This window comes from Trachypithecus francoisi, unplaced genomic scaffold (assembly GCF_009764315.1).
Source record: "Trachypithecus francoisi isolate TF-2019V2 unplaced genomic scaffold, Tfra_2.0 Lachesis_group17, whole genome shotgun sequence".
NCBI lineage: Eukaryota > Metazoa > Chordata > Mammalia > Primates > Cercopithecidae > Trachypithecus > Trachypithecus francoisi.
This window is the reverse complement of record NW_022681462.1, coordinates 79,931,775-79,944,368: the sequence shown is the minus strand read 5'-3', so window position 1 is coordinate 79,944,368 and position 12,594 is coordinate 79,931,775. Positions and strand designations below refer to the sequence as shown.

The 12,594-nt window shown below is 54.8% G+C and overlaps 1 long non-coding RNA gene across 1 annotated transcript; it reads left to right on the top strand.

Moving 5' to 3' along the window:
* Positions 1 to 5,260: 5,260 nt before the first annotated feature.
* On the top strand, positions 5,261 to 10,919 carry LOC117062537. Its single transcript, XR_004428421.1, has 5 exons — positions 5,261 to 6,037; positions 6,616 to 7,726; positions 8,118 to 9,274; positions 10,021 to 10,023; positions 10,240 to 10,919. It is a non-coding gene; the product is annotated as an uncharacterized LOC117062537 (long non-coding RNA).
* Positions 10,920 to 12,594: the final 1,675 nt, after the last annotated feature.

Below are 12,594 nucleotides of genomic sequence, written 5' to 3'. Positions count from 1 at the left end.
GACAGGATCCCTGGGACCCCAAGCCTCAGTGTCATGCAATTTGCCCATGTAACAAATCTGCAGGTGTACCCTTTATAATAAAAGTTGATTTTTTTTTTTTTCTGAGACGGAGTCTCGCTGTGTCACCCAGGCTGGAGTGCAGTGGCATTATCTCAGCTCACTGCAACTTCCACCTCCTGGGTTCAAGCAATTCTCCTGCCTCAGCCTCCCGAGTAGCTGGGACTACAGGCACGCGCCACCATGCCCAGCTAATTTATATATATATATATATTTTTTTTTTTTAGTAGAGATGGGTTTTCACTATGTTGGCCAGGCTGGTCTTGAACTCCTGACCTCAAGTAATCCACACTCCCTCAGTCTCCCAAAGTGCTGGGATTACAGGTGTGAGCCACCGCGCTTGGCCAAAGTTGAAATTTTTTAAAAAAGAAATTGTTAACTTTATTAACAATTGCTAAGACTTGGCATTATAGTTACGTTAAACAAAAAAAAAAAAGAAAAAAAGAAAAAAGAATCCCTCATTCTGTTGGACATAAAGACTAAAGTATTTATGGACAAAATAATATAGTGTCTAGCACTGTTATAAAATACCCCAATTTTTTTTTTTAAGTGGGCTAAGAAGTAAAGAGGGGCCGGTCGTGGTGGCTTACACCTGTAATCCCAGCATTTGGGGAAGCCAAGGCAGGAGGATTGCTTAGGTCCAGGAATTCAAGACCAGCCAGGGCAACATATGGAGACCTCATCTCTACAGAAAATTTAAAAAATTAGCCAAGCATGGAGGCATACATCCTTAGTCCCAGTTACTAGGGAGGCTGAAGTAGGAGGATCGCTTGAGCCCAGAAGGTCAATGCTGCCATGAGCCATGATCATGCCACTGCACTCCAGTCTGGGCAACAGAGTGAGTCTCAAAAAGAAAAAAAGAAATAAAAAAGATAAGATGACGATGAGCCTTGAAGCTGAGCAATGGGCTCACAGGGCCATGATAGTCCCTTCTTCTTATTTTGTGTGTTTCAATTTTTCATGGTTTTAGCTACAAGTGGAGACAGGTAAGCATGTGTTCCCAGAGCACCAACCCTGCGGGGTGGTTGGAGCAGAGCAGATGAGACCTCACTCATTCCCACCTTGGAAGTTGATGGGATCAGGGATCCCTTGGAAGTTGAGGGATGAGAGCACGGGCCTAGAGGGCATGAGCCTGTGGCAAGTCACTCAGCAGGTCGGGAGCCTCGGGCCTCCAGCTCAGGCCATGGCGCCCCAGTTTGTCCAAGAGAGAACTCCCCACTGTCTAATCCTCACATCCAGTCACTGGTCCTGTTTATTCTCGCTCCAAAATCTCTCTCAGATCTGCCTACCTTGCCCCATCCCCTCTGCCCACAACCCCCTCCTTCAAGCTGCCATCATCTCTTGCCCTGCCCACTCCAGTAGCCCTGGCTGGAGGCCAGGTCACCCTTTCATCCCCATCAGTTCTCCCGGCACGGCCCACTCTGCGCTAGTCCATCCCAGGCCCTCATTTACAGGCGGGAACACTTAAAAATGGACACTTGGCCGGTTGCGAGCTTGGGCCTCGGGAGGCTGATGAGAGGCCCAGACCAGGCCCCCTTCTCGGACTCCCAGGTTGGGACATCGACGCAGAGAGCTGTGTCTAGGAAGGGGTCCGCCTGGGCAACCAGCTCTCCAAGAGCAGAGTTTAAGCTGCAGACCTGCCTGGATGCAGCAGACGTGGCTGGCTGGCTTCCAGAAAGGTCAGGCTGGCTGTTCCATCCTGACCAACTGGAGAGGTTACCGTGGCCACAGCTGCCACTGTAGATAAGGTTGCCTGGGGACTGCAGTAGCCCCATATCTGGCTCCTGTGTCACTCAAGCTTGGCCTGTGAGCAGGCCCAGAGCAGGCCTCACCCGGCCCACTGAGGATGGCAATGGTGTCCTGGGGGCCTCGTATCTTCTAGGGTTCCAGAGCTGGGGATGGAACTGGGCCCTGGACAGCAGGATGGCAGGAAACAATGCCACCCACCCCCTCCAGAGCCTCCCAAATTAATGACCACAGCAAGAGGGAGAGCAATGAGAACTGTAAAGAACTGAGGGAGCGGCGGCTAGCCCAAGTCTGCATGATTGAAGAGACATCCCTGTTGGTTCCTTCCATCTCCAGGCAGATGTTTAATGAAGAAAACGGCTTTTTGGTGCCTCCCAGCAGCCACACACAGCCTGGGCAGGCCCCACAGAGCAGTGAAGGCCCAGAGACTTGACTTTCCCAGGCCCCTCCCACCTAGAGCAGGGCCCATGAGGCAGCTTCTCAGTCACGAATCAGCCTGTGAGGCTGGCTCTGCGCCTGGGCCTCCTGCCAGGGGCGTGAGGAAGGGAGCGCTGGGTTCAGACACTATCCCTGCCGCCTCTGGCTCAGGGCTCACTGCCTGTGGCCCTGCCTCTTCGCCACCTCCAAGTCACCTTGGGCCTGGCAGTCCAGCGCGGGGGCCTGTCCTGCCTCCACTCTGGAGCACCTAGCAGCCACTTCACTGAGGCTCAGCTCCTGAGGATGGAGGAGCAGAGGACAGGCTGCTGAGAGGAGAGGGTGGCTGGGGACTGGGGGCAGAGGGGGCTGCCCAGGTCTCTGAGCAGGTAGCTGTGGCCACCTAGGAATGACTCCTGATGTCGATGGATGACTTTTGGGGATAGAGTCTGGGGTCTGGAAGCCCTGCAGCCAGCTCAGCCTGTCCAGGAACAGTCCAGCTGAGCTCTGGCAGCCCAGGCCAAGGACAGAACCTCCCTGCCTAGTTCCCTCCCAGGCTCTCCCAGAGACCACCCACATGGGCCCTATCAGCTGGGATCATTCTCCAGCCCTCTGGCTCAGCCCACAAACCCACTGGCTCCGAGCTGCCCAGGCCTCCCTCCCTGGAACGGCTAAGTCCCAACAGCTGACCCTGGCAGGCATCTGGGCCACAGGGAGAGATGGGGGAGAGTGGCTTCAAGTGGAGGAGGGTGGCACCGCCCTGGACGGGCCTTTGACCCTGAAGACACAGGCTTCTGAGTGGGGCCCAGGCCTGAACAGCAGGGAGTGAGGGTGGGTATCGGACTATCACCTAGCACCAGCTTTGTTCTGGTCTGGCTTTGATCTCCCTCCCCAGGCCCTGGGCTCTGGCCCCATCGAACAGTTTGCTGCCCTCACACAAGCACCATGGCTCCTTCCTGTGAAACTGGGCTCAGGACGGTCCAACTCTTGGGAGTGCCCGTGCCTCCCCCTGCCAGTCTAGTTCCTGCCTGCCCTCAAGTTTCAGACCCTTCACAGGGCCCTGGCTTCCAGCATCTCATGCTCTGCACGTGCACAGCACGTCTTTCTGGAATGTGCATCCTTCTGCCTCAGGTCTGAGGCATGGTGCACACCATGGGCCACAGGTCCTGCAGCCTGAGCATCCCAGAGTCCACTCCCAGCTCCGCCACTTCCTAGCTGGGTGATCTTGGGCAGGAAACTATAGAATGGGAAAAATAATAGCCACTTCACAGGTTGTTTTCTTATTGTTTTATTGTTTTGTTTTTGAGATGGATTCTCACTCTGTCGCCCAGGCTGGAGTGCAGTGGCGCGATCTTGGCTCACTGCAACCTCCGCCTCCCGGGTTCAATCGATTCCCCTGCCTCAGCCTCCCAAGTAGCTGGGACTACAGGCATGTGCCACCACACCCAGGTAATTTTCAGTATTTTAGTAGAGATGGAGTTTCACCATGTTGGCTAGGATGGTCTCGATCTCCTGACCTTGTGATCCGACTGACTTGGCCTCCCAAAGTGCTGGGATTACAGCGTGAGCCACTGTGCCCAGCTTTTTTCTTTTCTTTTTTCTTTTTTTTTTTTGAGACAGAGTTTCACTCTTGGTGTGATCTCGGCTCACTGCAACCTCTGTCTTCCGGGTTCAAGTGATTCTCCTGCCTCATCTTCAAGAGTAGTTGGGATTACAGGCGCCAGCCACCACACCTAACTAATTTTTGTATTTTTAGTAGAAATGGGGTTTCACCATGTTGGCCAGGCTGGTTTTGAACTCCTGACCTCAAGTGATCCGCCTACCTCGGCCTCCCAAAGTGCTTAGATTACAGGCGTGAGCCACCGCACCTGGCCCACAGGTTGTTTTTTAACAAGGATTAAATGAGACATCTGTGGGACCTGCTTAGGCTGGCGCTCAGGATGTGCGGTGATTATTCTGCACTGTGGTGATGGTGGCAGTGGTCGTTGTTCCTATGGTGAGTCCTGAAAACAGCACTGGTTTCCTAAAGACAGGAACATGTCTTCTGTCTGTCTTCTCTGCCCTCCTGCCCACTCCTACTTCCCCCTCAGTGCCCTGCAGAGGGAGCCTGCTGGGCATGGGCAGAGAGCCCATGAGAACCTGGTGCAGGTGAAAGGAAAGGGGACCCCACCGGGAAGGTAGAAGGGCCAGGGCTTTCCCCAGCAGTGGCCAGATCTGAACGGAGATGACTCTGTGTTGTTGTGGCCACTCCAGACCCCAGACCACAGCCTGATATCCAAGCTCCCGAGGGAGCAGAATGCACCAGCCGCCTCAGAGAGGAGGCGCGGCCCAGTCAGGGCCCCACGTTGTCATGGGTCCAGCTGTCCTCAGGAGGGAAACTGTCTTGCGAGCCTGGAGACTTCTGGTTGCTTCTCAGAGGAAAGGTAGCATCTCCCTTCCTTTCTGGGAAACGAACATTCCTGAATACCAACTGTGTGCCAGGCCCATTGCTAGCTGCAACCTTGGGCAGGTCCCAAACCTCTCTGAGCCTTGGGCCTGTCATCTGGAAACAGAGCACTCTATAAAAGACAGACTTCAAAGGGCTGTGAGGACAGTCAGAGACCATAAAGCACAGAGCCTGGGCAGGGGTGGGTATTCAGGAGAGGTGGTGGCCCCTTCCCCTGTGCCCGCCCCTGGGAAACCCTATCCCCCACCTGGCTGGCAGCACAGGAGACGTGGAGAAAGGACGACCCGGTCTGGGAAAGGGGCGGTTTCCCCAGGCTGAGCTGCGACTGTCTTCCTTCCCTGTGTGGGTGGTGGCTCCAGGCCTGGTGGCCTGCCACAAAGGCCCAGAAGGTCCATGCTTTCTGGTGGCTGGGAGTGGCAGTCGGGGGCTTCAGGACAAGCCTCTGGCTGCTGTGGCCCCTACCCTTCCTCTGCACCTTGGAAGCACCAGCCCCTGGGCTGTCTGAGTCTATGCTAACAAAGCAGAAGCCAGAAACCCTCCTTCAGACACTGGTCACTGTGAGCCTTGGCTAAGCCTCGGGACCTCTTCTCAGCCCTGGCTACGGCCCAGATGCCCACCCTGAACCTTCCACGAGTCAGGGCAGGCACCATTTCCCCAGGACCAGCTGAGCAGTAAAGTCTCTTCTGGTTTATCTGGAGGAAGGAAAGTGACGTCATGAGGTAAACCGCACAGCCTGAAACCACGAGGCTGGGCGCTCCAGTGATGTTTGCTTTTCAGCAAAAGTCACCATGTGCACAGAGGGGCAGGCAGCCGGGGCCATTGTGGTCAGAGGGTCGGGGGGAAGACAGAGGGAGATTTTTAACACGGAACCACAAAGAAGGAGAGGCCCCAGAGAGGACGGACGTCAGAGGCCAGAGGGCAGCTTCCTGGGGTGCTGTGGGAGACTTGTCACCTGCTGGGCGGGGTGGTGTCTGCTGGCATCTCACGACGTCTCGGGCTTGGCACCTGAGGCACGCAAAGTCACACTTGCCATAGCAGGCATAATAATAGTGGCAAGAATAATATCGATAACGCATCCTGACCACATGTCTCTGTAGCCTTGTTGCCTCCTCGACACCATCCCATAAGATGGGACCCTGTGAGGCAGACGCAGCCTGCACATAGAGGAGGGCGGGGAGGCTGGGGCTCTGGCCTGTGCTTTCGCCTCCAGACCGTGCTGCTTCTTGGCCCACGTGCTGGGTGCCGTCCAGCCTGAGGCCTGTGTGCAGGGTCCCTGTTTCAAGCCCTGATTCCTGCCTGCTACCTTCGACCCAGGAAGCCCCCTCCCCTCTGCAGCCCTCAGTTTCTTCACCTGTCAAACGCCCTGCCTTTGAGGTAAGAGATTACATAAGGTAAAGCTTATTCTTCAATATTGTTCTCTTACTCTGTCAATGCTTTGAGCAGGATTCCCTGGAGAAACTGGCCCCAAAGGGTGGGCCCAGACACTGGTCTTGATGGGCTGGCTAAGGAGGGAGCTCTGTCTCATGGGAGTGGATGGCAATGGCAGGCGGGTGGGTGGCACCTTCTGTGGAGTGGGGGCCAGTGGGCAGCTTAAACAAGGACAGAGAGAGCTGTCTAGGGAGGTCCGATGCGGCCTCACTTTTCTCAGGAATCTCGGGGTCTCCAAGCCCGCACTCTAGGGCTGCATGAGTTTGAGGGGTTCCTAAAGGAAGTCCCCTGTGTGTCTGGGTGTGCCTGGGTGGCAGTGTAGGGGCAGGTGTGGTGCCCACACTGTCCATATGTCCTTACGCGACCCAAGCCCCAGGCCCTCTGGCTCAGGGTGGGGCCGCAGCTCAGCTTTGATGCCCCTGAGGGCCTGCTGGCCGGGACTGCTGTTTCAGGCAGGAGGTGGGAGGATGCAATGTAGGCAGGGTTGCCCAACCAAAACACCCCCGGCCCAATTCCTCCCACAGGCCTCCTGAAACCTGCAGTTCTTCACTGGAGTCACAGCTTTTTGGACTATGGCTCCCCCTTTTCAGTTCTTTTTCTTTATAACACAAAGACACCATCAGAGAGGCTGTACTTCACAATCCCCAAATGTTAGAAGGCAGAAGGTCTTCCAGACACCCACCGCCAGGCCTGTGTTTTACAGAGGAGGAAGCTGAAATGACTGGTCCAAGACCACACAGCGGGGAGCAGGTGGCAGCATGGGCGCTCGAAGCTTCATCTCTCGCTGTGGGGTTTTCTCTCGCCTGTCTCTACCGTTATCATCCTAATAGGGACCCATCAGATCCTTTTTCAAGATACCACCGGCTATAAGCAGAGGGCAAGCCTGGGGCTGAGAAGCACTGTGGGGAGGAGGAGTGGAGCTGGGAGAGGGTCACAGGAGTCAGGGGCCAGGGAAAGTTGCCAAAAAGAGAGACAGCCTCTCCTGCCCCTTTCCCAGGACTGACTCAGCACCTTACGCGTGAGGATTGGTCATCAACAACTGTTTGACCCCAAAGCCATGGTGCCCTGGGTTCGTGTCCCAGTGATGCTTTTCTGACTCGTGGCCCAGGATGACACAAAGCCCCAAGGGACAAGCCAGAGATCCCACTGGCCCAGCCAGATGCTCCAAGATTCCTTTTGCCTGTAACCCAGAACTGGCCTACCCTCTTGCCTGGTTACTGGGGTTTTCAGGAAAGAGCAATGGACAGTGGGAAGGGCTGGCTGTGAGGCAGGGTCAGTCCTGGGGCCCTGGGAGTGTCTCTTCCCTTCCCCGAGCCTCAGTGTTCTTGTCTGTACAATGGAAGTTCAGGTGAGATGGTCTCTGGGTTCCTTCCCAGCTCTGAGAACCAGGTTCTACCTCAGCTGTTCTCAGAAAGGACAGGGTGGTCTGGGCTGGGCATGGGCTTGAGGCTTATGCCCCTCTCCTAGCCCCAAGGACTTCCCATCCTTTCAGGTCCTACTGGGGCTCAGCTGCCCAACTCTGAGCAGAAAGAAGAGCCGTGAGTCTGACTGGGCAGTGTCATGCTTGTAATCCCAGCACTTTGGGAGGCCAAAGAGGATGGCCTGCTTGAGCCCAGGAGTCCAAGACCAGCCTGGGTAACATGGCGAAACCCTGTCTCTACAAAAAATACAAAAATTAGCCAGGTGTGGTGATGTGTGGCTGTAGTCCCAGCTACTCAGGAGGCTGAGGTGGGAGGATCACTTGAGGCCAGGAGGTTGAGGCTGCCATGAGCTAAGATCACAGCACTGCATTCCGGCCTAGGTAACAGTAAGACTGTGTCTCTGACAGAGAGAGAGAGAGAGAGAAAAAAAAAAAAAAGCCATGGGTGTCTAAGCTGCAAGGCCTCCCAAATCCCTGAATCCCACTAACCATCTCCCAAGTGAGCAGAGGGAGGCCAAGAGAGGGCAAGCAGGGCACCAGGCCAGAAGCCAAGCCAGGGACCAGGACCCTTCCTGCTGCATCAGCTGTCTCATGTCTTCCCTGAAGGAACCCTCTCACAGGACAGTTGGACGCAGCCAGGCAGGAAGGACTCTTCACCAGCGCCGTCTCCATCGCCCGGCTGCCATCACTGCCGGCATCGACACTGACCCTCCAGCTCCAGCACCAGGTCACCACCCTGCCCCTCATCCATCCTCTTCCTCCATGCATGATGAATGAGCGTTTCTCATTCAATCATTCTCAGAGGCAGCACAGCGTGGCCAGTAGGAAAGAGGATGCGGGAGCCAGACTGCCCGGCTCCACCACCCACCAGCTGCTTTTATTCCCTGCCTGCTGTAGTTCCCCGGGTCGTAAAATGGGGATACAAATAATATTTTCCTCATCAGCTCACCGGGAGGCTTAAATAAGCGCATACTGTAAAGTGCTTACAGGGCCTGCCACATAGTAAGTACCCCATAATTGCTGTCATTCATTCATTCATTCATTCATGCATGCTCTCCTGCCTGTTTCTGAGAGAGTTGAGATGACTCACAATGGAAACGCAATGATAATAGGACTTTAAAGTCAGGTTAAAAGAACACAAGCCTAGGCTGCAGAGGAGAGGGTGCCCCAGAACCTGGGCCAAGTGCGCCTCACCTGAACACAACCTCCTGGCGTCTCGTCCAAAACATAAAGGCTGCTGGTATCAATTCTCCTTTTCTGATAAAAGGAAGCACAACAGCTTTCCAGCAGAATACAAGATTTTTTTCTGGTTCAAACTTTATGAATGACATGGAACAATGCAATGGGTAGCCTCCCCCTCACCTCACCCTGTCCACCTTTTTAATCAACTCCTGAGAAATGGGGTTTGCTCTTCATCCCATCCCACTCCCCATTTCCAGACCCTGGGGAAACCTGCGGTCCTGGAGAGCCTAAGAGCCCCCAGAGCAAAACCTTCAGCTGTCCCAGGAGAAGGACACTCGGGGAGCCAGCCGGAGCTGGCTGCTTTCAGCACCAGGGGACAACTCTAGGAAAAAGCCGAGCCACTGAGTCAACGAGGGCCTTCCCTCCGCTGCAGACAGCAAGTCCCTTCCAGGCACTTCCCCGCAGCTATAGCAGCAAGCGCCCCTGTGACAGGCCGGGAATGCTCACTGAGAAAGCCCAGAGCTGTCTACACTTCCCCTCACCGGCTTCCCCTTCTCTCAGCAGCGGTAGGCACAGGAAAGGTGAGCAGGGCCCTCCATGCTTAGTCACCTGAAAGATTTGGGGGCCCAGCAGGGAAAGGTCTCATTCCATCTCCTCCAGGACCCTGGGGGAGTAGCATGGTTCTAACTGTGGCCTGAGACCCTCTGTACGGACATAAGTATCACCAGAGAATGGCGCCCTGAGCCCTCACCCCCAGCGTGTGTATGCATGTGCAGGTGCACACACTTCATTCACCAGGGCGTTGCTGCCTGACTCAGGGGACGATGGGAACCTCCTTCCTGTCCTGCAAGCCTCCGCCTCATCTTTGAAAGACTCACGGAGCCCCCAGTTCTTACCCATCTGTTAGGTGGGAAATTCAAACCTGGGCTCTGAAGGGAGCGGCCCCTCATCCCCTGCCCTTCCCAGACCCTAATCCGGGCCTCCAGGATGTTTCCTCAGCAGCCCGTGGGCTTCCATCCTCAGTTGTGGGCCTTCCAGTGGGTAGGCACTCATCACTGCAGACAGCATGCAGAGGAGTCCGCCCGCTGGGTCCCTGGGGCACGGCTGCCCCTCTCCCAGTCCCCGGCCCTGTTCCCTGAATCACAGGCAGCAGAGAAGCTGGCTCCACAGCTGGCCTTGCTTGCCCTCTTGGCTGGGGAAATTTCTTTTGGCAGGTGGCAGAATGTGACTAGCCAGGACATGATGACCTGCCACTCAAGGCTGGCTCATACACTGGTCATGAGAACAGTTTGCTGAGAGGGGTTTTTGAGTGTGAGGGAAGTCCCAGCTGGTCTTGGACCCTGTGTATCACTGGGGTGGGGTGGGTGGGGGCTGGGGTGAGATGTAATTAGATCGGGACCTGGGGCTTGTTGGGTGGGGATGGGTGGAGGTGTCAGGGCCTTCCTCTCCTGCCCCACTCAGGCCTTATCACCTCTTACCTGACTGTGGCCACAGCCTCCTCCCTGCCAGCGTCTCCCCACCCAATCAACACTTCACACCTTTTCAGCTGATTCCCGGAGGACCACTTACACCAAGCACCGTGAGCCGATCGACGGCAGAGTCTCTCCAGCTCATAAGTCTTCAGTGACTCCCCACTGCCCAAGGAAAACAGAAGACACCTGAGGCCTTGCACAGTGGACCTCACTCTCATCCCTCCCCCAAGAGAATCCTCTGCCTCGAGCCGAAGGCTGTGGGCTCTGCAGACTCCAGGGCTCAAGACACAGCCCAAGTCCCACCTCCTCCATTGCAAGGGACACCACCGTCTGAAGTCCTGTTGGGGAAAGAGCCTAGTTTTTCAGCCAAGTAGGCCCGAGTTAGTCTCAGCTCAGTTCCAATCCCATTAGCTGGTTGCAAGTCATTAACTTTGTCAACCTTCAGTAAATGGAAATCAGGCCCACACTGTAGGTGCCTGGGGGTGCTGATGGTTGAGTGGAATCTGTTCTTTTGACCTTCCCATCATCCTTTCCCCTTTCTTTTGGAGATGTCCCCTGGATTTTCTGTTGGGTATGTGGTCCAGGGGTGGCTGACCTCACTCCTGGTTCCAGCATAAGATCATGACTGAGGCTAGGTCAATAAGAATATTCCCTTGCCAGGCGCGGTGGCTCACGCCTGTAATCCCAGCACTTTGGGAGGCCGAGGCGGGCGGATCACAAGGTCAGGAGATCGAGACCACGGTGAAACCCTGTCTCTACTAAAAATACAAAAAAAAAAAAAAAAAAAGAATATTCCCTCACCCCGGCCACAGAGTCAGATTCCCAGGGATGAACTTATGACTCAAAACAGGCTGGTGGGAACACACTAGCTGGAGTTATTGAAGCTTTCTTTCCCACTGGAGTCACTAGGTAGATAGAAGGAAAGCTGAAGCCTTTAGCCACTGCTGTGGGTTGAAATGTGTACCCCAAAAAGATATGCTCAAGTTCTAATCCCCTGCACCTTTGGAGGTGGCCTTATTTGGAAAAAAGGTCTTTGCAGATGTCGGCAAGTGAAGATGAAGCCATCTTAGATTAGGGTGGCTTGTGGCTTCTGTCCAATGCCTTGTGTCCTTCTAAGAAGACAGAAATCGAGACACAGACACACACAGGGAAAAGGCCAAGTGATGACAGCAGCAGAGACGGGAGCACGGCAGCTACAAGCTGAGGGATGCCAAGCATAGCTGGCACTGCCCAGGAGCCTGGTGAGAGGCAGGGTACAGCCTCCTCTTTAGAGCCTCAAAACACCCTACCCATACCCTGACTTCAGACTTCCAGCCTCCACAACTGGGAGAGAATCACTTTCTGTTATGTTAAGCTACACCAGTTCAGGGTGATTTGTTACAGCAGCTGCAGGAAACGAATACAGACACCAAATGGAGAGACTGTGTCTGAGACTAAGGCCAGCATCATGGAATCAGAGCTGCCAGGAGGGACACGTGGACTCTCGGCCCTGTGGCCACACTTGGCTCCCCCAGCGGCTAAAGCACGAAGTCTACCGGACTTACTAGACTTTCCCATTACCTGGACCAATATATTCTCTGTTTTACTTAAGCTGTTTCGATTGGGTTTCTGGCTATTTCAACTGAGAGAGGCCTGACTCTCAGTCATACAGAGACAATGGATGTAAAATGCATTGAAGGCCAGGCACAGTGGCTTACACCTGTAATCCCAACACTTCGGAAAGCCAAGGCGGGAGGATGGCTTGAGCCCAGGAGTACGAGACCAGCCTGGGCAGCATGGCGACACGAAACCCCGTGTTTACAAAAAAATACATTAAACCATTTAAAAAAGAAAATATAAAATGCATTGCATGCTGCCTGGCCAATGGGAGACAGTAGAGTGAATGTAGGAAGTAGTAGAGTAAATGGTATTTATTATTACTGCTATTGCTGTTGTTTCTATTTCCAGCTAGGCTGAGCACTCTTGAGTGGCATAAGGGCCATGTCTCTATCATGTGTGGGAAGCAGGCTCTGAGGGAGTGGGGCCTCCTGTGGATAGGGGGACAGGAAGCAGGACTGGGCAGGGCTATGCCAGGCTGGGATGTGGGCCTGAGGGCAGCCTCAGCCAGCCCCACGGGGGTTCTGGAGCCAGAACTGCCACCTTTGGGCAAAGGGCGTCAGACCTTTCTGCTGTTGCATCCTTTAGTCACTGAAGCTGGCTTCCCGGGAAGAGGTGAGATCCTGGGAGACAACTTCCTGCCACTGAGGCCACCCTTGCAGGGGCACGCGGCTAAACGGCCACCCTCCCAGCAGCTGGGGCAACAACTCCTTCACCAAATGGTGACATGGGATGGGCATCACGGCGCCCACTGCATTCAGTGCATAACTCTGGGCTGGCACCCGATAAACACTCATTATTGACAGCAGTCATTCGTTCACTCGAAACCCAGG